At 52.8% G+C, this 21,397-nt stretch overlaps 1 protein-coding gene across 2 annotated transcripts in view; it reads right to left on the bottom strand.

Moving 5' to 3' along the window:
- Positions 1–21,397, bottom strand: part of LOC309531527 (uncharacterized protein) — a 91,971-nt gene that overhangs the window by 52,434 nt on the left and 18,140 nt on the right. The window lies entirely within an intron of this gene.

Raw genomic sequence — 21,397 nt, 5'->3', positions numbered from 1 at the left:
CCCGTCCGCTTCCTGGCCTCTCTAGGAAGGCAGCTCAGATCCCTTTAACCCTTGCAGTGCCGAGTCCCCCTTGGCACAACCTCAGATTCTTCTTTTTCTAGGGATTTCGGGGGGGGGGGCAGCTGCCCCCCTGGCTCCCTCAATGCCCAGATATCCTTTGGGGGGCGAGGCTCTCGGTGGGGCTCAGAGCATCTCCTTCCCTTGGCCAGAAGCCGGAGGAAGAGCTTGCAGGGGAAAGGGCTTGGCAGGAGGGAAGGAAACTCACCCCAGAATTCAGGAAGGGGAGGATAGAATGGGGCTGGGCTTGGTCCACAGGAGGGGGATTTCCAAAGTCTGGATAAGGCCTTGCACACCATCTTTCTGGGTCCCTCCTCTCTCTCCTGCAAGTGAAGGGAATACCCTGTTGCAACAGTTCAATCAAGGCCAAGCCCACAGGCTGCTGTTTTGCTCCACCTTATCCTGGTTGGTGTCTTTCTTTTTGTCCAAGGGAGCCCTCGGATTTCTCCCTTGAGACCCCCAGGGCTGGACCCCCCCCCCGGCCCTCCTCCCAGGCGCTTGTCAAGGGGAAGCCCAGGGAAGCCCCGCGCTGGTTGCCTTTCCTTGCCCGCAGGGGTCTCCACCCCTCACTTTCTGCGCAGACCCCATCCTAGGCCGGGCTGCGCTCGGGAGTCCAAGCCCCCTCCAGGGGGCAAAGACCGGCCCATTGCCCCCAAATGTAGTTAATTTCAGTGCGCGGCACCGTGGAGAATTGTTGACGGAGAAATCTGAGGCTCCCTTGGACAAAAAACAAGGACACCGGGCAGGAAGAGCAGAGCGAATTGGTCCTGATTGAAGACTGTCGCGACAGGACCCCCACCTGCCACAAGCTGGAACAAGAGAACCCAAAGTTTTATTAGCTGCGGCTAATGCCCCCCCCCAACTACATCACTAATACATCACGGTTACATCATGAAAGGGGAGGTCTGGTGGCAGTCATCTGAGCATCCTGGACCCTGCCCCATGGCTCCCCTTGCCCTCCACCAAACACCCAGCGAGTGTCACAAAAGAGATCTTCACATTTCCCGGTTTCCCAGCCAAGTTCATCCCACCCTTTTGTCTTCCTCTGGGTTTGTTCTTTCTGGAATGGCTCCCTCTCTGGCACTCAGGTCTCAGGAGGCCAGGGATTATCCCTCAGGCAGAGGGGCTGCGGAGGAGCTGAGCTCACAGGTCTAGATGAATTTCTGAAGTTTCCCCACTGAGCCAGTACATAGAGACATTGATCAGTGAATTCTTACATTTGGTATCGTGCAGCAGAGGCCCTTTGAACAGATAGGCAGAAACTGCGATGAAGTGTTTTGTGGGGACAAGTCACAAAAGTGATGGTGCTGATTTTGGGGGTGGGCTGCATGTGCATGATGTCTGCTGGAGGGGCAACCCCTCCCTCCCCCAACCTAGACACAAATTCCTGCAACCGTTTGACAAGCGCAGCTGTTGGCGCATCTTTGGTCAATGAGCACACCCAGTCTCAAGTCCTTTAGAGATAAAGTAGGTATACATCTCAGTAATACCTGGGTATATATGTATTTTGTTTTTCTAGCTTGATCAAAATAATTACTTCTTAACAGGTAGATGGTTAAGAGCTTAGGGGGCTTCAGTGGCCGCCCCTGGCCCCCACCCCTTGCACCCCCCAGGTAAAGACGGCCCTGGCCCTCTCCGAGGGTCCGTCCAGCTCTGGGCTGCTGCTGCTGCTGCTGCTACTCACTTGCAATCATAATTAAAGCTTGCTGCGTGTCCTCTGTTTTTTCTTTTCAAGGGAGGGTAACAAAATCAGGCAAATTGCATTTCTTCCCTTTGAATGGCGCAGAGCCAGCCAGGCAGGGAGGGAGGGGAGAGGGCAAAGCGACACATCAGCGCAGCTCCCCCTTCCCTTGAAGGCTCGGGGTACGCTTGGAGTTGCGGGTGCGGGCGGGCGGCAGGCCGAATGTCACCCCCCTCAGGATGGCACCCGGGGTGGTCCAACCCCACCGCCCCCACCTTGTTCCCCCTCTGTTCCCCTGGCCTGGGGTTCCCTCCCTTGGGGGTGGGATAAATGTTTAGTTGGGGCTGGGGATTAGTTTGAGTATAAATGTAAGTTTTTCTGTGTTGTTGTTATTGTTAAAATGAGCTTCTACTGACTTACTTGAGTGGGATCAATTCCAATCTGTTACCTCCGAGGATGTGGACAGGCTGCTTGGACGCGTGAAAACAACCACCTGTCTCCTGGATCCTTGCCCATCCTGGCTAATAAAAGCAAGCCGGGAAGGGCTGGGCGATGGGCTTCGTGGGGTGGTGAATGCTTCCCTCCGTGAGGGAGCCTTCCCAGACCCGCTGAAAGAGGCGGTCATTAAACCGCTTCTTAAAAAACCATCTTTAGATGCGGCCACGATGGCCAATTATCGCCCAGTCTCAAATCTTCCATTCTTGGGCAAGGTGATTGAGCGAGTGGTTGCTGAACAGCTCCAGGCTCGCCTGGAAGAAGCGGACCATTTGGATCCCTTCCAGTCGGGATTCAGGCCTCATCACGGGACTGAAACTGCCTTGGTCGCACTGGTTGATGATCTCCGGCGGGCTAGGGACAAAGGTGAGAACTGTTTCCTAGTTCTGCTGGATCTCTCAGCGGCGTTTGATACCATCGACCATAACATCCTTCTGGACCGTCTAGAGGGGCTGGGAGCTGGGGGCACTGTCATACAGTGGTTCCGCTCCTTCCTCCTGGGCCGTGTTCAGAAAGTGGTGGGGGGGGATGAGTGTTCAGACCCCTGGGCTCGCACTTGTGGGGTGCCTCAGGGTTCTGTCCTCTCCCCCATGATTTTCAACATCTACATGCGGCCACTGGGAGAGATCATCAGGAGGTTTGGGCTGGGTGTTCATCAGTATGCGGATGACACCCAGCTCTACCTCTCTTTTAAATCAGAACCAGTGAAGGTGGTGAAGGTCCTGTGTGAGTGTCTGGAGGCGGTTGGAGGATGGATGGCGGCTAACAGATTGAGGTTGAATCCTGACAAGACAGAAGTACTGTTTTTGGGGGACAGGAGGCGGGCAGGTGTGGAGGATTCCCTGGTCCTGAATGGGGTAACTGTGCCCCTGAAGGACCAGGTGCGCAGCCTGGGAGTCATTCTGGACTCACAGCTGTCCATGGAGGCACAGGTCAAATCTGTGTCCAGGGCAGCTGTTTACCAGCTCCATCTGGTACGTAGGCTGAGACCCTATCTGCCCGCGGACTGTCGGCCAGAGTGGTGCATGCTCTGGTTATCTCCCGCTTGGACTACTGCAATGCACTCTACGTGGGGTTACCTTTGAAGGTGACTCAGAAACTACAACTAATCCAGAATGTGGCAGCTAGACTGGTGACTGGGAGCGGCCGCCGAGACCATATAACACCGGTCTTGAAAGACCTGCATTGGCTCCCAGTACGTTTCCGAGCACAATTCAAAGTGTTGGTGCTGACCTTTAAAGCCCTAAACGGCCTCGGTCCAGTATACCTGAAGGAGCGTCTCCACCCCCATCATTCTGCCCGGACGCTGAGGTCCAGCGCCGAGGGCCTTCTGGCGGTTCCCTCATTGCGAGAAGCAAAGCTACAGGGAACCAGGCAGAGGGCCTTCTCGGTAGTGGCGCCCGCCCTGTGGAACACCCTTCCAGCAGATGTCAAGGCGATAAACAACTACCTGACATTAAGAAGACATCTTAAGGCAGCCCTGTTCAGGGAAGCTTTTAACGTGTGATATTTTATTGTATTTTTGGTTTTTATGGAAGCCGCCCAGAGTGGCTGGGGAGGCCCAGCCAGATGGGCGGGGTATAAATAATAAATTATTATTATTATTATTATTATTATTATTATTATTATTATTACTGGGTTATTGTATAGTTTGTATTTGGTTCTTAAGGGGAGAGGCCAGGGCTGCCGGGGAGGGGCCCCCGCCAACAGAGCGGCTGGGACAGAACCCACCAGGCCATTCCAGCAGTGGAATACGATTATATTGAAACCGCCTTTTGCACAAAGGAGTAACATGACATGAAGCTGAATCCTGTTGAAATATAAAATAAATGAATAAATAATGCTTCAGTATCTGGGGAAAGATCACATGGGGAAGGCTTCAGTTTGGGCTGACGTATTTATGTATTTGGTGGTTTTACATTCCCATTAATGAAGCAAATTCTGCCCACACCTTTTGCTGTCACACAACCCCAGATCATCACACTAACTGGGTGCTTCAAGGTAGGTGTAATGCAAGTGGGATGTACCATATTTTTCGCTCTATAACACACACCTGACCATAACACGCACATCGTTTTTAGAGGAGGAAAACAAGGGAAAAAATATTCTGAATGAAACAGTGGACGTATCATTTTTGTGCTTCATGCTGTGGCCACAGACATGTGATCTGATGGTGAATTTGGGGTGACCCAATGCAAAAATCCTGAGAATCCCTGTAACCACTTTTTTGCACCATTGCAGCCCCAGGCATGATTTTTGGGGGGCAGGCTGTAGCCATGGACATGCTATGTGCTCTGATGGTGAATTTTGGCTGACCCAATGCAAAGATCCTGAGGATCCATGTGGATCCATGCTTTGTAACCACGTTTTTGCACCATTGCAGCCCCAGGCAACAGTGGGTGCGTGATTTTTGGGGGGCAGGCTGTAGCCATGGACATGCTGTGTGCTCTGATGGTGAATTTCGGGTGACCCAATGCAAAGATCCTGAGGATCCATGTGGATCCATGCTTTGTAACCACATTTTAAGTGGGGAGGGAAGGAAAAACACAGAGGGCTAAGAATGCAGGAGAGGGCTATAACGTGAGGAAAGGAAGGCAAAAGTCCCCCCACCCACCCACCCAAGCCAGCCAGCTCTCTCTCTCTCTCTCTCTCTCTCTCTCTCTCTCTCTCTCCTCCCTCCCTCCCATCTGCATGTTTTCCGGCTGCCTGATATTTATTTTTTTTAATTGCCTTGACAGAAGAAAGCATTTTAACTGCATTAAGAACTATTTAGCAGCGAAACCTAAGCTTTGCCATCCCTTAAGAGGTACAGACACTGTAATCTTCCAGATCGCATGAATTTACAGGCAAAACACTGTTTAAGGATTTCATCCTTTTAAATTGAAGAAAGCATATTTGAATGCTGTGTGTCCTGTCCCCAAAAACAAAAAGCAGGAAGTCAAATCAGAATTTTAAGCTGAACCTGTAATCTCTCTTCCCTTCACAAACACTGTTCTCTCCGGAGCAGGGAGAGGAATTAGAAAGACGCTCTGCTTTCCTCTCTTCTTGCCTGGAGGGGAGGGGCTTTCCCTGCTCTTTGTTCTGTTTCAGCAATCTGAAGCCCGATTTGATTTTTGTCTGATTTTTCGGCTCCAGGGACCACACATTCGCTCCATAACACGCACAGACATTTCCCCTTCCTTTTCAGGAGAAAAAATCTGCGTGTTATAGAGCGAAAAATACGGTAAATCTTCTCCGATTCTTCTTCTCACATATTTTTCTTTTCTTCTATTATGTTCTTCAAACTCACAAAATGAAAGAAGACAAAAAAAACAACCAACTTGTTAGGAATCACATAACAAGTCAACCTAAGCAAGTTGTGCTTCCTTATTTTATTTATTTGGCTATAAATTTTGATAGAATACAGGTAATTGCATTCTTGATTATATTATCTTTCCATCGATACATAATTTTATGATATTACTCCAGAAGAAGTAGTGTCACTGTCCGGAGTGCATGCCGGAGCCAGGCCCTGGGACCGGTGGGGCTTTGCAGGACTGGGGCTTTCCTAAGTTTTTTCTGAAGAGGCAAGGCAGGGCTGCACAGGTGAGGCCGATTGGTAACTCACAGCACCTGGTGGCAAGAAAGAGCCGGAAAGGGATATAAGGTCAGCATTTCCCTTTGGCTCTTTGCCACAGCAAAGCGTTTCCTTCCTTGGGCTTCTTGACTCCTGGCTTCCTGATCCTCGGACCCTTGGCTTCTTGACTCCTGGCTTCCGGATTCCCATTCCTGCTCCCACCCCACCGTCTTGCCCCCGGGTCCTGATGTCCTCCACCAGGACTTTGACCGCCCACAAACCGTAAAAGTTTGCTGTGGCCAACCTATGTCCCGGCCAGGGGGTCAGATGGACGGAGCCCAGCCTATAGATCTCCCCACGGTGCTGCGGAACCTCTACACCCAGGGAGCTATGTTCTAGGGGGAGGTTCAAGCACTTTGAGCGGCCCCAGCCTGACCTGCTCCCCTGCCCCATAACCAGAGAGGTTCAGGGGGGAGCATGGTGTTGGAATTTGTCCAGCTCTGGCCCATCTGGAGCCGGTACTGTCTTCTCTTTAGCCCAGCAGAGCGTAGTCCGCAGACGAAAGGATAAAGCAGTATGTGCCACATGCTAATCTTTATTTCTCAACTATACCGAGAACACACAAACCTACATCTTGCCTCTGTGAGAGCAGAGAAGAAACTTACTCTCGACACAAAGAAACCGAGAGAACACTGAAAAACAGGAAACCAGTGTGTGTCACATCCAGTCTCCCATTCCCGTGGGAACCCAACAGTAACTTGGACTGTGGAATGGAAACAATGTCTTGTGACATGCAGTTGCTGCTCAGTGAGGGAAATAGAAACCAACACATGGGGCCAATCAATCAAAATGTTTATTCGGCTTTACGCCCATCATAAAGCACAACACACAAAACAAATCAAATAAAACCGCGGTCTCGTACAAGCCGCGAGTAATATAACACAATTCACAGCTCACAAGGACAAATATTGGCAATTCAAAAGAAAAATTTAAGGTTAAGATTAAAAATTTAGACACTCCGCTAAAATCAATATCTGATGTCATTATCGAAAATTCTTATAACTATCAATAATCAGCTAACATTCCATTCCGTCTCTTGTACGAGAGGACGGCTGTTGGGAATTTAGCAACCTGTAGGCTAAGATAAGGATCCACATCTTGAAGAACCCAGGCAAGCTGTAGGTCTGCTGGTTTGTCAGCCATAGGCTGGATTATGGAGTTTAGTATACTAGCACGAACTGAACTGTACATAGGGCACTCCCCTGCCAGAACCTCCAAAAAAGCTCAACACATGGGGCCCTTCGAGGCTTTGTCAGCCAGTGTTGGCTGATGTCCGCCACCTGTGCAGCAGACTTTCCCACCCCACGGAGCCGCGTGTGCTTTATGGTCAGCCTCTTTGTGGGCCCGGCACTTTCTCGGGTCTCTCCGTACCTTGAGGCCAGCGACCATCTGCAGGGGAATTTGGACGACTTCATTGCCACCCTGGAGGGCACGTTCGGGGAGCTGAATCTTGCCCTGGCGGCTGAGATGCCTTGCAGAACCTCCGGCAGGGGGCTCGCCCAGTTACCGAGTCCGCCGCAGAGCTCCGTTGGTGGGTTGCGGACACCCTGCTATGCAGCTGCCTGACGGTTCCACTTCCATCAGGCCCCTCATCCCTGCCTTAAGGATGAACTGGCATGGGTGACCCCCCCCCTTCAGCAGCCCTGCCAGACTTTATCACGTTGCGTATTAACATTGGCCCACGCTTGTCTGAGATTCCGAGCTCCGATTGAGGGAGTCCCCGGGGTCCAGCGCTGCAGTGGGGCTGGAAGTGGAGCCCATGCAAGTAGGTGCGGTCCGCCGCTCTCTCTAGCCAAGAGAAGAGTCTGATGTGGGCCCTGGGACTGGGCTTGTATTGGGGGGGAGGGGCATTTCGCAGCAGAGTCTGAGAGCGAAGAGGTTGGGAAACGCCAAGCCCCAGCTGTGCTAGGAGGGGCTCAGCTGAGGCTCAATCCCTGTGCACCCCATTTCCTTCTCCCTATCCATATTCTCTTTCCCCAGGGGGGCATGCTGGCCCTGGAGGCAATGATTGACTCTGGCGTCTTCATGGACATCAGTTTCACTGAGAAGTATCAAGTAGCATCAGTGGTGAAAGCCTCGCCCATTTCAGGGGTGGGTCTGGAGGGGACCCCCCTCGCATCAGGACCCATTGCCCGTGAGCCCTGTCCACTGGCCAGGTTAGTGGCACCCCTGCACCAGGAACTGTTAACGTTTCAACTAGTCCTGACGCCACATTTCCCTCTGGTCCATGGAAGCCTCTGCTTGGTCCGACATGACCCCGCCATTTCCTGGGTGCAGCGGATGTTGTGTTTCTCATCGTCTTTCTGCCACGACGTCTGTGCCCAACCCCCGTGTTGCCGCCGGCACCTGGGAAGCCTCACCAGCCGGCCCTCAGTTCTTCCACTTTGCAGGGGGCTGCCCCAGATGGGGCAGGGTTACCGGATGCCGGCCTAATCCTGGAGCCCTACCAGGATTTGGTGGACGTGTCTGAGAAAAAGGGGGCTGAGGCTTTGCCACCCCATCGGACCTATTGACCTGCAGCCTGGAGCAGAGATGCCTTGTCGGCCCCTGAACTTGGGGCCCTCCGAGAGTACTTAGATGACAACCTGGCCAGGGGGTTCATTCGCCCCTCTACTTCCCTGCTGGCCCCCCTCCCCCACCTGGATGTTTTCCGGCTGCCTGCGCATCCCTAGAATGCTTCCCTAGAATGCGCATCCCTAGAATGCTTCCCTGGACGCAGCAGCACCGGAGCATGGAGAGGAGGCGGAGGAGGCAGCTGTCGGTTGCGCTCCTAGCCCCCGCAAGCTGAGCGGGGGGGGGGGCTGGAGCCTGCGCACAGGACACGATCCTTTCCGCTCTGCTTGCCAGGAGGGCAGGGGATTCCCCTGCTCTTTCTTGCGCTCGTCTGCCACCAATCTCCTTGCTCAGCGTGTCTGCTTGCTGCGAGGTGACGCTGCTGCAGCCTGCGCTGAGCAACGGAAGGGGAAAGGATCGTGTCTGCCTGCTGATTCCTTCCTAGCTGCGTCACCTCGCACCAAGCAGACACGCTGAGCAAGGGAAATGGGCCATTGCTGGCCCAATCCGAGCAAACACAGCAACCGAAAACAGCAGTGGGCGGGCAGTAAGACCCTGAGGCAGAGGGCAGGAAAGGAATTCACTGCGGCTGTGTACTCCCTGCCAGAAAGGGACCAGAACAAGAAGAGTCGCAACTGAATCCTTAGGAAGGCGCTACAATCATTAGGCAAGGGGAACAGGGCTGATGAACAGACGGTAGTCTTGGGATGCCCTACAGATCGAGAGACTCCACACACAAGGTCACTCCAACGCCCCCTTTAACCACGCGCTCTCCCATGCAGCAACACGAGTCACACGCCTCCACACACACATCAAAATATGCCCGATACAGGAACCCCAGCAGCCTCCTCTCTGCAGCCTTCCCTCCTCCGTAACACGCGATCTGATTTTCGCCCCTGCACTTGGGCCAGTCGGCTCCAGGGACCACATATTCGCTCAGTAAGACACACAGCCATTTCCCCTTACTTTTGAGGAGGAAAAAAGTGTGTCTTATCGAGCGAAAAATACGCTAATTTTCCCTTTCAAACAGGATACGTGAACCTCTAAGAGAACTCAAAACCCACATAAGGAAAATGTTTAATAATTTGTCGACTGTGTCCAAATTAACAAAGGTTTTGTCCCTTCATTTCTACCACAGCCAAACTAAGTGAAGGAAATTAGACTGAGCAGAAAATAACAGTAGTAATTATATGTAAAGGTGAGAGTATTTAAATGAATAAAATGCTGAACTCTTAAGTGTTTTTTTAATTGTTTACAGCTTCCCTTATGATATCCCCCCCTCTTTGGCTTCTTACCCCTTCAGGTGTTAAACAGGGTTGTGTTATTGCCCCAGCTCTCTTCATTATTTTCATTGCCATGAAAATAATGTTGTCGAAGGGAAACTCACCACCGGAGTAGAAATCATATATCGTACAGATGGAAAGAAAGCTCTTCAGTCTGAGCAGGCTGAAAGCAGGGAGTAAGGTGACCGTAACTTCCGTCATAGAGCTTCAGTATGCTGATGACAACGTAGTGTGCGCACGCTCAGAGGATGACCTCCACACCATCCTAAATATCTTCACAAAAGCTTACGAGAAGCTAGGCCTATCACTCAACATCCAAAAAAACAAAGTGCTGCACCAAGTACAAAATAACCCCTCTGCAGTGCCACAAATCCAACTCAATGGTGTAACTGTGGAAAATGTCAATCACTTCTCCCCAGGCAGTTATCTTTCCACAAGGGTCAACATTGATGCCGACATCCAGCATCGTCTGAGCTCAGTGGCGTAGCGTGGGTTGTCAGCACCCGGGGCAAGGCAAGTAATTTGTGCCCCCTAACCCATGGATTTTAGCACTCGAGTCTCTTCCACTAGATTGGTGCGCGCCGCCCCCCCCCCAGATGTTGCGCCCGGTGCGGCCGGCCCCCCTGCACCCCCCACGCTACTCCACTGCCTGAGCTCTGGGAGTGTGGCTTTCTCCCAATTGAAGTGCAGAGTGAGGACCGGGAGATTGGCAGGGAAACCAAAATATTTGTTTGCAAATGGCCTTAAGAGGTGTGACATGCAAGTCCCTTTCCGATTTACTAAAACCCATGCATTTGGGAGGGGAATAGCAGGTTATTATTTAGTGCATATCTATATAACATACAGGACCAAAGGGGGGTGGGAAATATGTCTGTGTGTGAACTGTAGTTAAATGTGGAGAAAATATTTGCGGTTCCTACGGAACCTAAGCAAATTTATCTCCAAAGGGGGGAGCTGTTACAGAAATGACGGGGGGGTGTGCACCTTTAAATTGTTAAATGTTACAAATATTATGCCTGAATGTATCCTTTTGCCTTGACAGCTCAGGGAAGATATCTCACTTTATAAATCATATCAAATCAACTCCAGGAAGTGCCCAGAGGTGACAATTGCTGAGCTGATTATTGGAAAGCCTCATCCCATCCCCAGACTTGCCAAGGGGTCCAGACATGCAAAGGAAGTTCTGTTGTACTTTTGGGTGGTGGGTACTTGAGACTTGTTTGCCTATGCTAATCCTATCCTTGGGTCTTGCACTGACTCATTTTCCTTATGTTAATCTTGTGTAACCCTCCCCTTTCTGACGTTTTAGTGGTGTAGCAATGACATATTGATGATGCTGTACGAACTGCATTCTGGGATATGGTGGGAAGCTTTAAAAGTCAATGTCGCCCCATTGCTCTGGGTTCCCTCGCTGCTCTTGAACCTGTTGCGCAACCAGAAAGGATCTCAGTCTACTGGCTGCTGTTTTGCTCCAAATTGCTTGGCGGGAATTTCCTTCTTTTACTGACCGCACGGACCCACAGGGGACTTGTGCCCAGACGAGCTGGGATCTTTTTGGTGATGCAGTGTATTCCTTTTTTCCTACACCTCTTTGCTAATAATCTGGAGCTTTCCCCTCCATACTCACAGAAGCGTTGTTTAGAGTATGGAATGTTGATCATTGTTTTGTTGATTTCTAGGGAATCTAGTTCTCTCCGCTTTTGTTCTATAGCTTTAAGGACTTTTTTAGATCCTGTTTGTTTGTAGCGTGATGAGAGGGCCGTGATGTCTTGTTCTGTCTTGCTAACATTTAAGGAGGTTTGTTTTTTAAGGGATGCTTTTAGCAACTTGTAAGAGTCCCTAATTGTTGGGGGTGCTTTTCATATTTAGGTTGAGGTCACCCCCCCCCCCCGGAATTGCTTCCCCTTCCGAGGAGAGGAACTAGTTTTTTGGATGAACTCTAGATGTTTCAAGTTTGGGGCATATATGGAGCCAATTGTCAGTTTAGTTTTGCCATCTAGTGTCCCTTTAGCAAAAATGAGTCTGCCTCTTTTGTCTTTGAGGACTGTTGCGGCTTTGAAGTTCAGGTCTCTACTGAGTATTATGGCTACTCCACAGGACTTCGCTGAGCCAGGTGCAACTCATTGTTGACTGAAGCAGGGATCGCTCAGGAGTTTGCTGCCTTTGGGTGGGTTGTGTATTTATTGTAGGAATGCGATGTGTGGTTTCATGGTGTTTACATACAAGCTGATGCATTTTCTTTTGATGGGGTTTCCCAACCCCCTCACATTTAATGTAATTGCTTTTAAGCTAGCCATCTTGCTTATCTACTATATAGGGTGATTCCATGCCAGCCCGTTCGGGTTGCCCTGTGTCTCTCACCTTGTATTGTCTATCGAACCAGTGAAATTGCGCTGACCTAGAGGTTAAAATTAGATTTGGGTTAAAGAGTGGGGGGTGGGTTGCAGAAATTATCCCCTATGTAGTCATATAGGTGTTTATTGTGGCTAGATGATGGAGTCCGGCACGTTTCCCTGCGCCACACTGGACTCCCGTGCGTAACTCACTGTCAGCGTACTTCAGCAGAGTCTCCGCAGCGGTAGAAACTGTTGCAATGTGTGTGTAATAAATCAGACTGTACACAGGCTTTCTTGCTTATCTCCAACAGTCTTTAATCGTGTAGCAAAACATCTTAAATCATCCTGGCGAAATGGCACACATCTCTCGCCTCCCGGTCAAACCGAAACAAAACTCACACACAGAGAAACCACTCCCGTATGTGAACATAACCACGCCTTAGAATGTGAGACGTCACTCAGAACTGTTTAACCCTGTAAGTTCTGATTCTCTTCACATTTATTTGGGGTATCATGGGCCATCTGGCATTTAGCCAGTTGGTCCTAGGTCTCAGCTGGCCTGAGTTCTTTGTTCAAGGTCAGGCCATCCTCCCTGTTGTTTGCGATAGGAAGTGGTCAGTGAAACGGTGTTAAGTATCATCATCATCATAATAATTTATTATTTATACCCTGCCCATCTGGCTGGGCTTCCCCAGCCACTTTGGGCGGCTTCCAACAAAATATTAAAATATCATAATGCATCAAACATTAAAAGCTTCCCTAAACAGGGCTGCCTTCAGATGTCTTCTAAAAGTCTGGCAGTTGTTCTTCTCTTTGACATCTGGTGGGAGGGCGTTCCACAGGGCGGGCGCCACTACCGAGAAGGCCCTCTACCTGGTTCCCTGTAACTGGGCTTCTCGCAGCGAGGGAACCACCAGAAGGCCCTCGGTGCTGGATCTCAGTGTCCAGGCAGAACAACGGGGGTGGAGACGTTCCTTCAGATATACTAGACCGAGGCAGTTTAGAGCTTTAAAGGTCAGCACCAACACTTTGAATTGTGCTTGGAAACGCACTGAGAGGTCTGGACGGCCGCTCCCAGTCACCAGTCTAGCTGCTGCATTCTGGATTAGTTGTAGTTTCCGGGTCAGCTTCAAAGATAGCCCCACCTAGACCGCATTGCAGTAGTCTAAGCGAGAGATAACCAGAGCATGCACCACTCTGGCGAGACAGTCCGTGGGCAGGTAGGCTCTCAGCCTGCGTACTAGATGGAGCTGGTAAACAACTGCCCTGGACACAGAATTGACCTGCGCCTCCATGAACAGCTGTGAGTCCAGAATGAATCCCAGGCTGCGCACCTGGTCCTTCAGGGGCACAGTTACCCCATTCAGGACCAGGGAGTCCTCCACACCTGCCTGCCTCCTGTCCCCCCAAAACAGTACTTCTGTCTTGACAGGATTCAACCTCAATCTGTTGGCCGCCATGCATCCTCCAACCCTCTTTGTGACGCCAATGTTGGATATAGGGTCCATAAGCAATGTTGCTCATGTTATTAACATCACTGGTAAGTTGGGGTAGGGACGAGGGTGTTGATATGCTCTGGCAGCCCCAATGTGCTGCTTGTTTGTCAGATTTTAGCCTGTTTGTGGATTGTTTTATTGAGGTTAGGGTGAAGCAGGACCACCTGGAGGAATTCTACCCTTATGCTTTTCATATAATCAGTTAGCCATATAACCATATATCCTTATTGTCAGGGCTGCTACCCAGTCCCAGCTCACATAGGACCACGCTAGCCAGCGTTCACGTTATAAGAGTCTTTATTGGGTTACAGGTTCCATTTCCGAACTGCAATGTGCAGCCCTACGTCTTCTATGTCAGACCGGCGAAGACCCGTCTGAGTCTCCGCCTCTTGCACACCAGCTTAATACCCTAGCCTTGCTCCACCTCCTGCGCCTTTCCTTCCGTCTCTGGGTCCTTCTGCCTCCGGGGTCTCCTCCTTCCTACTCTCTTCTGACGCTGACTCCCCGGACCCTTCCGCCTCCTTGCGGCGGGCTTTGGGACCTGGCTCACTCTCCGGGCTGCTTACTGCGCCAGCTTCCGCTGCATTTGAACTTGGCGCGCGCGCCCAACTCTCTACCTTCCTCTTGACCGTTTCCTCGCTCCCTGATGTGGGCGTGACTACTCCTGACTCATGCCCTCCCTCCTGCTGAAAGCCTCCGGAACCTGATGCCTGGTCCCCTTTCTCCCCGCTGCTCCCAGCTGGGCACGTTGGTCCCGATTTCCAGCTGCTGCTCTCTGATTCCTCTCTGGCCCCTTCTTCCTGGGGTGTCCCCCTGCTTTCCCCCCTTGCTCTGACCGCTGGCGCTCCCTTCTGGGAATCCTCGGACTCACTGGACAGGCTCGGGGATCTCGGGTCGTCATCCCCACTCATCCTTCCTTCGTATTCCTCCCCCTCGCTCTCTGTTTCCTCCCTTTTCTGCGTCTCTGCTCCTGAACCCCTGACATCCACCCCCCTCGAAGCCCCCCCTTCCCCCCTCCCCGCTTTCAGGTGTGGGTGCTGGGTGCTCCATCATCACGGGAGTGAATGCCGGATACAGTTCGCTCCCCGTGGCTGGCCGCCAACTGAAGACCTCCGAGTCTTCCTCCTCGCGTTTGTCGACGTTGACCTGTTCCGCTTCCATTTCTGTGCCGCCGTGCTCGAACCCAAGATCCTCCCCGAACACGTCCATGTCAGTCTCTGCGTCGGTCGCTCGACCTGGCATCTCCAGCCACTTCCGGCGCCACTGCTCCTCCGGTCGATCGTCCCACCAATACGAGGTGTCTGATGCCGAACCCGCCGGTGACCCCTCTGGGGAACGGGTGCCCGGTGCGGGTTCCCCGTCCGAGTCAAATCCATGGAACGTGCTGGAGGAAAGCGTGGGCGTGAACAGCCAGTCGTCGAAGAAACCGGCTGGCATGGGTCTGTGTGGGAAAAGGGCATGAAACTCGTCCTTGAGCAGGGGTTCCTCCAAAGGGTAGTCTTGCACCCAGCTATTAGCACTGGCCCGGGTGCCCTCTCTGGCTAGGAGGTATTCTACTCCCTCTTCCCCCCATCTGGAGTCCAAAATCTCCGTGACTTCGTTGATGGGGTCCTGCTGTGGCAACCCCCCCGTCTCCGTCCTCTCCCGGAACGGACTCGGTGCCGTTCCTGGCTCCTGGAATCTGTGAGGTGCCCTGTAGGGAGTGAGCACCGACCTGTGGAACACCGGATGCATTCTGGAACCCTCCGGCAGCGCCAGCCGGAAAGCTACCGGGTTGATCTGTGCTTCGACTTGGTATGGACCGAGTTGCTTGTGCCCCAACTTCTTCTTGGCTAACGATCTGGTCGGCACTGCGTGGGCTGCCAACCAGACCCAGTCTCCCACTCGGATCTCTTCGCCAACCCGCCTGTGCTTGTCAGCTTGCACCTTGTATGCGTGCTTAGCTAGCTCCAGCTGCCGTCGGAGTTGATCGTGGACCTCCTGCAACTCTGACGCGAAAGCGTCCGCCGTCTGCGGTTCCCCTTCCCCCACTCTCTCCAGTCCCGGGAAGGTTCTGGGATTCCTCCCATTGTTGGCGAAGAACGGCGTCACCCCTGTGGACACGTGCTTCGTGTTGTTGTAGGCAAACTCGGGGAGCGGCAGGTAATCCACCCACGTCGCAGGCTGTTGATTGGCATAGCATCTCAGGTACTGCTGCATGATGGCATTGACCCTCTCCGCTTGCCCGTTGGTCTGCGGGTGTCTTGCTGATGCCAGGTTGATCTTGACGTTTAGAAAACCCATCAGCTTCTGCCAGAAATTCGAGATGAACTGGCGTCCGCGGTCGGACAGTATAGACCACGGCAGACCGTGCACTTTGAACACGTGATCTATGAACAGTTTGGCGGTTTGTTCCGCCGTGGCCACCTTCGCACACGGGATGAAATGTGCCATCTTGGTGAACAAGTCCACCACCACTAGTACAGCTGTCTTGCCTCTCGAGCTGGGTAGATCCGTGACAAAGTCCAGGGCCACCCTCTCCCACGGTTCAAACGGCGTTTGCAGCGGTTCCAGCAGTCCCGCCGGCGGTTTGTGCACCGTCTTGGCCCTCTGGCAGGTGTCGCACCTCGCGACGTAGTCCGCGACCTCCCCTCTCAGTCTGGGCCACCAGAAATCCCTTGCGACCAATTCCACCGTTTTTTCTGTGCCAAAGTGTCCAGCCGTGGGTGCGTCATGCAACTGTTGCAGTACCTTGGCGCGAAGTTCGTCTCCCGGCACGTAGATGGTCCCTTTACGTATGAGCAAGCCGTCTCGTATCTGGAACTCGTCGCTCTTCGCCGTGCCCCTGTGCACCTCGGCCATCTTCGCTTGCGCGAATGAGTCGTCCTGCAACGCACGCCGCACCGCATCCAGGTCTACTGTAGCCGAAGCGCACGCCCACGCTGTTGGCGCGAAGATGTGCATGGCCGCCGCTGGTGTCACCTCTTCAAGGTATTGCGGTTTTCGGGACAGTGCATCCGCCATGACGTTGGTTTCGCCTGGGACGTACTCTATTCAGAAATCGAAGTCCGCAAAGAACTCTGCCCAACGTATCTGCCTCTGGTTCAGGAACTGCGCCGTGCGCCAGTGCTCCAGATTCTTGTGGTCCGTGCAGACTTGCACTGTGTGCTTGGCGCCGATCAGGAAATGCCTCCACGCCTTGAACGCTGAATGAATGGCCAGCAACTCCCTGTCCCAGATGGTGTAGTTCTGCTCCGACTTGCTGAGCTTTCTGGAGTAGAACGCTCCCGGCCTCCAGACCCCCTGCGGGTCTCGCTGCAGCAGGACAGCTCCCACGGCTCTATCGGACGCGTCCGTCTCTACCCGCAGCGGTCTGCTGGGGTCGATATGCAGCAGTTGCTCTTCCGACGCGAAGAGACGCTTGAGCGCTTGAAAGGACTGCTCCGCCTGCTCCGTCCAGATGAACTTCTTTTTCTTGGAGCTGAGCGTGTCCGTAATGGCCGCCGTCTGCATCGCGAACCCCTTGATAAATTTGCGATAGAAGTTGGCAAAGCCCACAAACCGCTGGACCTCCTTCCGGTTGCGCGGGCTCTTCCAATCCAACACTGCGCGAACCTTGGCGCTGTCCATGGCTAGCCCCTTGTCCGACAACTTGTATCCCAGGAAATCCACCTCCGTCATGTCGAACTGGCACTTCTCCAGCTTGGCGTACAGCCTATGCTGCTGTAGTCTGCTCAGCACCTCCCGAACGTCTTGGTCGTGTGCTTGCTGCGATTCAGAGAATATCAGGATGTCATCCAGGAAGCAGACGCACTTCTTGTAGAGCAGCCCCGCCAACACGTGATGCATGAAAGCTTGAAAACAGTGGGAACCATTTTGCAATCCAAACGGCATAACTCTGTATTCGTAGGTGCCCAGAGGCGTGAACATGGCTGTCTTCCACTCATCGCCCTCCCTCATGCGGATGAGGTTGTACGCCCCTCGCAGGTCCAACTTGGTGAACACGCGTCCCTTGCGCACCGTCGCTAGGAGGTCGTCAATCCTGGGCATGGGGAAATCAGAGGGCTTGGTCATCTTGTTCAAGAGGCGATAATCAACTACAAGTCTTTTTTGGGGCATGTCTTTCTTCTTCACGAAGAAAACAGGACTGCCCCCCACTGCCTTGGACTCCCGGATGAAACCGCGCTCCAAATTGTGATCTATGAACTGTTTGAGTTCCTGTAGTTCGTCCTCAGACATGGAATACAGCTTCCCTTTCGGCAGCGTCGCCCCTGGTAGGAGGTCAATCTTGCAGTCATACGGCCGGTGAGGGGGTAGCTTGTCCGCCTCCTTCTCGCAGAAGACCTCCAGAAAGTCTGCGTATTTGTGGGGGACCGCTTGCAACGTACCCAACTGCAGCTGTGATTCCTCCTCCTCTCCCTCCTGCCTGGGCAGGATGCAGTGCTCCGCACAATAAGAAGAGCCGAAGATCAGCTGCCGCTGGTACCAAGCCAGCGTCGGACTGTGCCTGTCCAGCCAACTCATGCCCAAGACAATGGGTGTGTCCGACAGCCGGGTGACATTAAAACTGATGACTTCCCTGTGGTTACCAAGTCGCATCACCATTGGCGGCGTCTGCTTCACCACCTGCCCCCCCAGCAACTCTCTGCCATCCACTGTGACGACTTGCAGGGGCAGAGTGGCAGGCAGTAGCTGTATAGCGTGCTGCTCCACAAAATCCTGCGCTATAAAGTCTGCATTACTTCCAGAGTCTACAGAAAGTGGCACATCTACTGTGACGCCATTGGGTAGCTGGAGTGATGCAGTGAGCTGCACTACTGGTTTGGGTGGGAGGGGGTCTGTGGGCTGCAAGATCTCTGGGGACTGCTTCACTGATTCGTCTGGCTGGGCCCCAGTGCCTCTGTCTCCAGCCAGACGTCGTCGTTTCCCTGCTGGGGTTCCCTGTGCTGCGTAGCTGCCGTCACCGTTGCGGAGGCTGCAGTGTGCTTGGAGTTCCTCTGGGGACACTCTCTCGCCATGTGTTGAGGGCTGTCGCAGATGTAACACTTCCGGTTCCCTCTAGGAGGCTTAGTTTTGACTGCTCCAGGTGCTGGGGCTCTGGTAGCTGACTGAGCCCTGGCACCTCCCACCTCCATAGGTTCCGCTCCCCCTCCTGGCGGAGGCGTGGATTGCGCACGCGCTGCTTCCCTGGGAACGAAGGAGAAACTTCTCGCTGCTTCGCGCCCTCCACGTCCTTCATCTCTGCACCATGGGCGTTCTTCCAGTCTCACCCCCACAGTCAGCGCCCTTTGGACCACCTCCCGCGTGCTCCGGGGCCTCTCCCCCCTCGCAATTTCGTCTTTAACTGCACTGCTCAGACCCTCCCAGAACAGGTCTCTGACTGGAGGTGAGTCTCTGTCCCATTCCAAGGCACTGACCAGTGCAAAAAAGCGGGCGTGATACTGCCGTACACTCGCCCTCCCCCGTTTCAGTCCATGTATCTCTCGTCGAGCAAGATCCACATCTATGGTAGATAAAAAGCACGCATCCATCGCTTTGATAAAGGCATCTGCACTCCGAAGCGCCGGATCTTTATCCCTCCACAAATTGCGCAGCCACGCTTTAGCATCCCCATGCAAATGGGATAGTATAAACCCCACCTTCTCTTCCTCATCTCTAAAGTCTTTTGCCAGCAGTTGCAGTGCGCACATTACGTCTGCTCGAAAATTGGGGTACTGTTGTAAATTCCCATCGAAGTGAGCCACAAGACCGCCTGCTCTCCGTGCCAACCCAACTCCCTCCGGTCTGGGTCCCGGTTGCCCGTGCTTAACAAACGCTTCAAACCTGGCGTGGAGATCTCTGTAGGCGGCCGCAGCATCCTCTTCCCTTTTCTTGGAAGCCAATACCTCTGCGTTCAACTGGGTCACTGCCTGTTGCAGAGCTGAAATTTTCTGTTCTTCCGTCATCTCTGCTAACTCTTGTGAGCTTGCTCCCAAACACCAATCTCCTCCCCTCGCTGCTTCTGCCTCCGCTGCGAGGTTTCAGGTGTCCGAAGCTTTGTGAGACGGGTCTTACTGTCAGGGCTGCTGCCCAGTCCCAGCTCACATAGGACCACGCTAGCCAGCGTTCACGTTATAAGAGTCTTTATTGGGTTACAGGTTCCATTTCCGAACTGCAATGTGCAGCCCTACGTCTTCTACGTTAGACCGGCGAAGACCCGTCTGAGTCTCCGCCTCTTGCACACCAGCTTAATACCCTAGCCTTGCTCCACCTCCTGCGCCTTTCCTTCTGTCTCTGGGTCCTTCTGCCCCCCGGGGTCTCCTCCTTTCTACTCTCTTCTGACGCTGACCCCCCGGACCCTTCCGCCTCCTTGCGGCGGGCTTTGGGACCTGGCTCCCTCTCCGGGCTGCTTACTGCGCCAGCTTCTGCTGCATTTGAACTTGGCGCGCGCGCCCAACTCTCTACCTTCCTCTTGACCGTTTCCTCGCTCCCTGATGTGGGCGTGACTACTCCTGACTCATGCCCTCCCTCCTGCTGAAAGCCTCCGGAACCTGATGCCTGGTCCCCTTTCTCCCCGCTGCTCCCAGCTGGGCACGTTGGTCCCGACTTCCAGCTGCTGCTCTCTGATTCCTCTCTGGCCCCTTCTTCCTGGGGTGTCCCCCTGCTTTTCCCCCTTGCTCTGACCGCTGGCGCTCCCTTCTGGGAATCCTCGGACTCACTGGACAGGCTCGGGGATCTCGGGTCGTCATCCCCACTCATCCTTCCTTCGTATTCCTCCCCCTCGCTCTCTGTTTCCTCCCTTTTCTGCGTCTCTGCTCCTGAACCCCTGACACTTATGATGATTTTTATATAATCCATGTTTGAATCATGACGGCTTCTGCAAAAGCTTATAGCAAATTGCTTAGATCGGAAGAATCCGAAATGAACTCTGCCCCAGTTCGCTTCCCTTGTTCTTCTCAGTGTCCCGCTAACATAAGGGGGAAGCAATAAATCTGCTGTGCTGGCACTTTCCCCCCTGTCCAGACAGGGTCCAGAGTAGCTCAAACAGGAAGATGTTAGCCGCAAAATGTCCCGGTATAGCAGATGGCCGCGTAGGAGCGTAAGGGCCGAAGTTCCTTTTTCTTCCTCCTTACCATAAATCAGGGGAAAGGTTAAATGCATGTTCAGACGGAAAAAGCAGAAGTTGGGAGGGAACTCTTTACATGATCAGGGGGCAAGGCCAGAATGCGCTCATTGGTTTTCTTTTTGCTGCCGTGTGCGATTGTATCGATTATGTCATGTATGTACTCAGGTATAAAGCCTCTGGGCGCTGGAGCCCGGGGCCCAGTCTTTGGGAAAGGATTCCACTGGGTCTCTTATTGCTCAGCAATAAATATCACTTTCTTTTTCTCCACTGCTGCGCCTGTCAATTCTGGGGCACAATTTGAGTGGCTCACTGGTACCTTAAAAATCCTGGCAACAAGAGGAATTATTTTTTTTCCTCCCAGTTGAACGACGTGGCCCAGGGAGAGAGGGGAAAATAGTGGAAGTGAACAGCTGGCTTCGCAAATGGTGTAAACAGGAACGGTTTGGATTCTTAGATCACGGACTGCAGTTTCTTGAAGATGGACTTCTGGCAAGTGATGGGCTGCACCTCACAACGGTTGGGAGAAATGTTTTTGCCATAAATCTCAGAAACCTCATCAGGAGGGCTTTAAACTGACTAATGTGGGGGAGGGAGACAGTGCTCCTGAAGGTAGGAGTCTATCAATTAATGAAGATGATCATCCAAATGTCATAGACCAAATGGAGCAAACAGCACGCGGACCTAGTGGTGGGAGGAAAAAATCCTTAAATAAGAGACACGGGGGAATGATTAATGGACTTCAATGTCTGTACACTAATGCGCAAAGCATGGGAAATAAACAAGATGAGCTTGAGCT

The sequence above is a fragment of the Podarcis vaucheri genome (genome assembly GCF_965113315.1).
Source record: "Podarcis vaucheri genome assembly, chromosome: 4".
NCBI lineage: Eukaryota > Metazoa > Chordata > Lepidosauria > Squamata > Lacertidae > Podarcis > Podarcis vaucheri.
The sequence above is the reverse complement of the archived record's forward strand: the minus strand, read 5'-3'. Positions and strand labels throughout refer to the sequence as shown.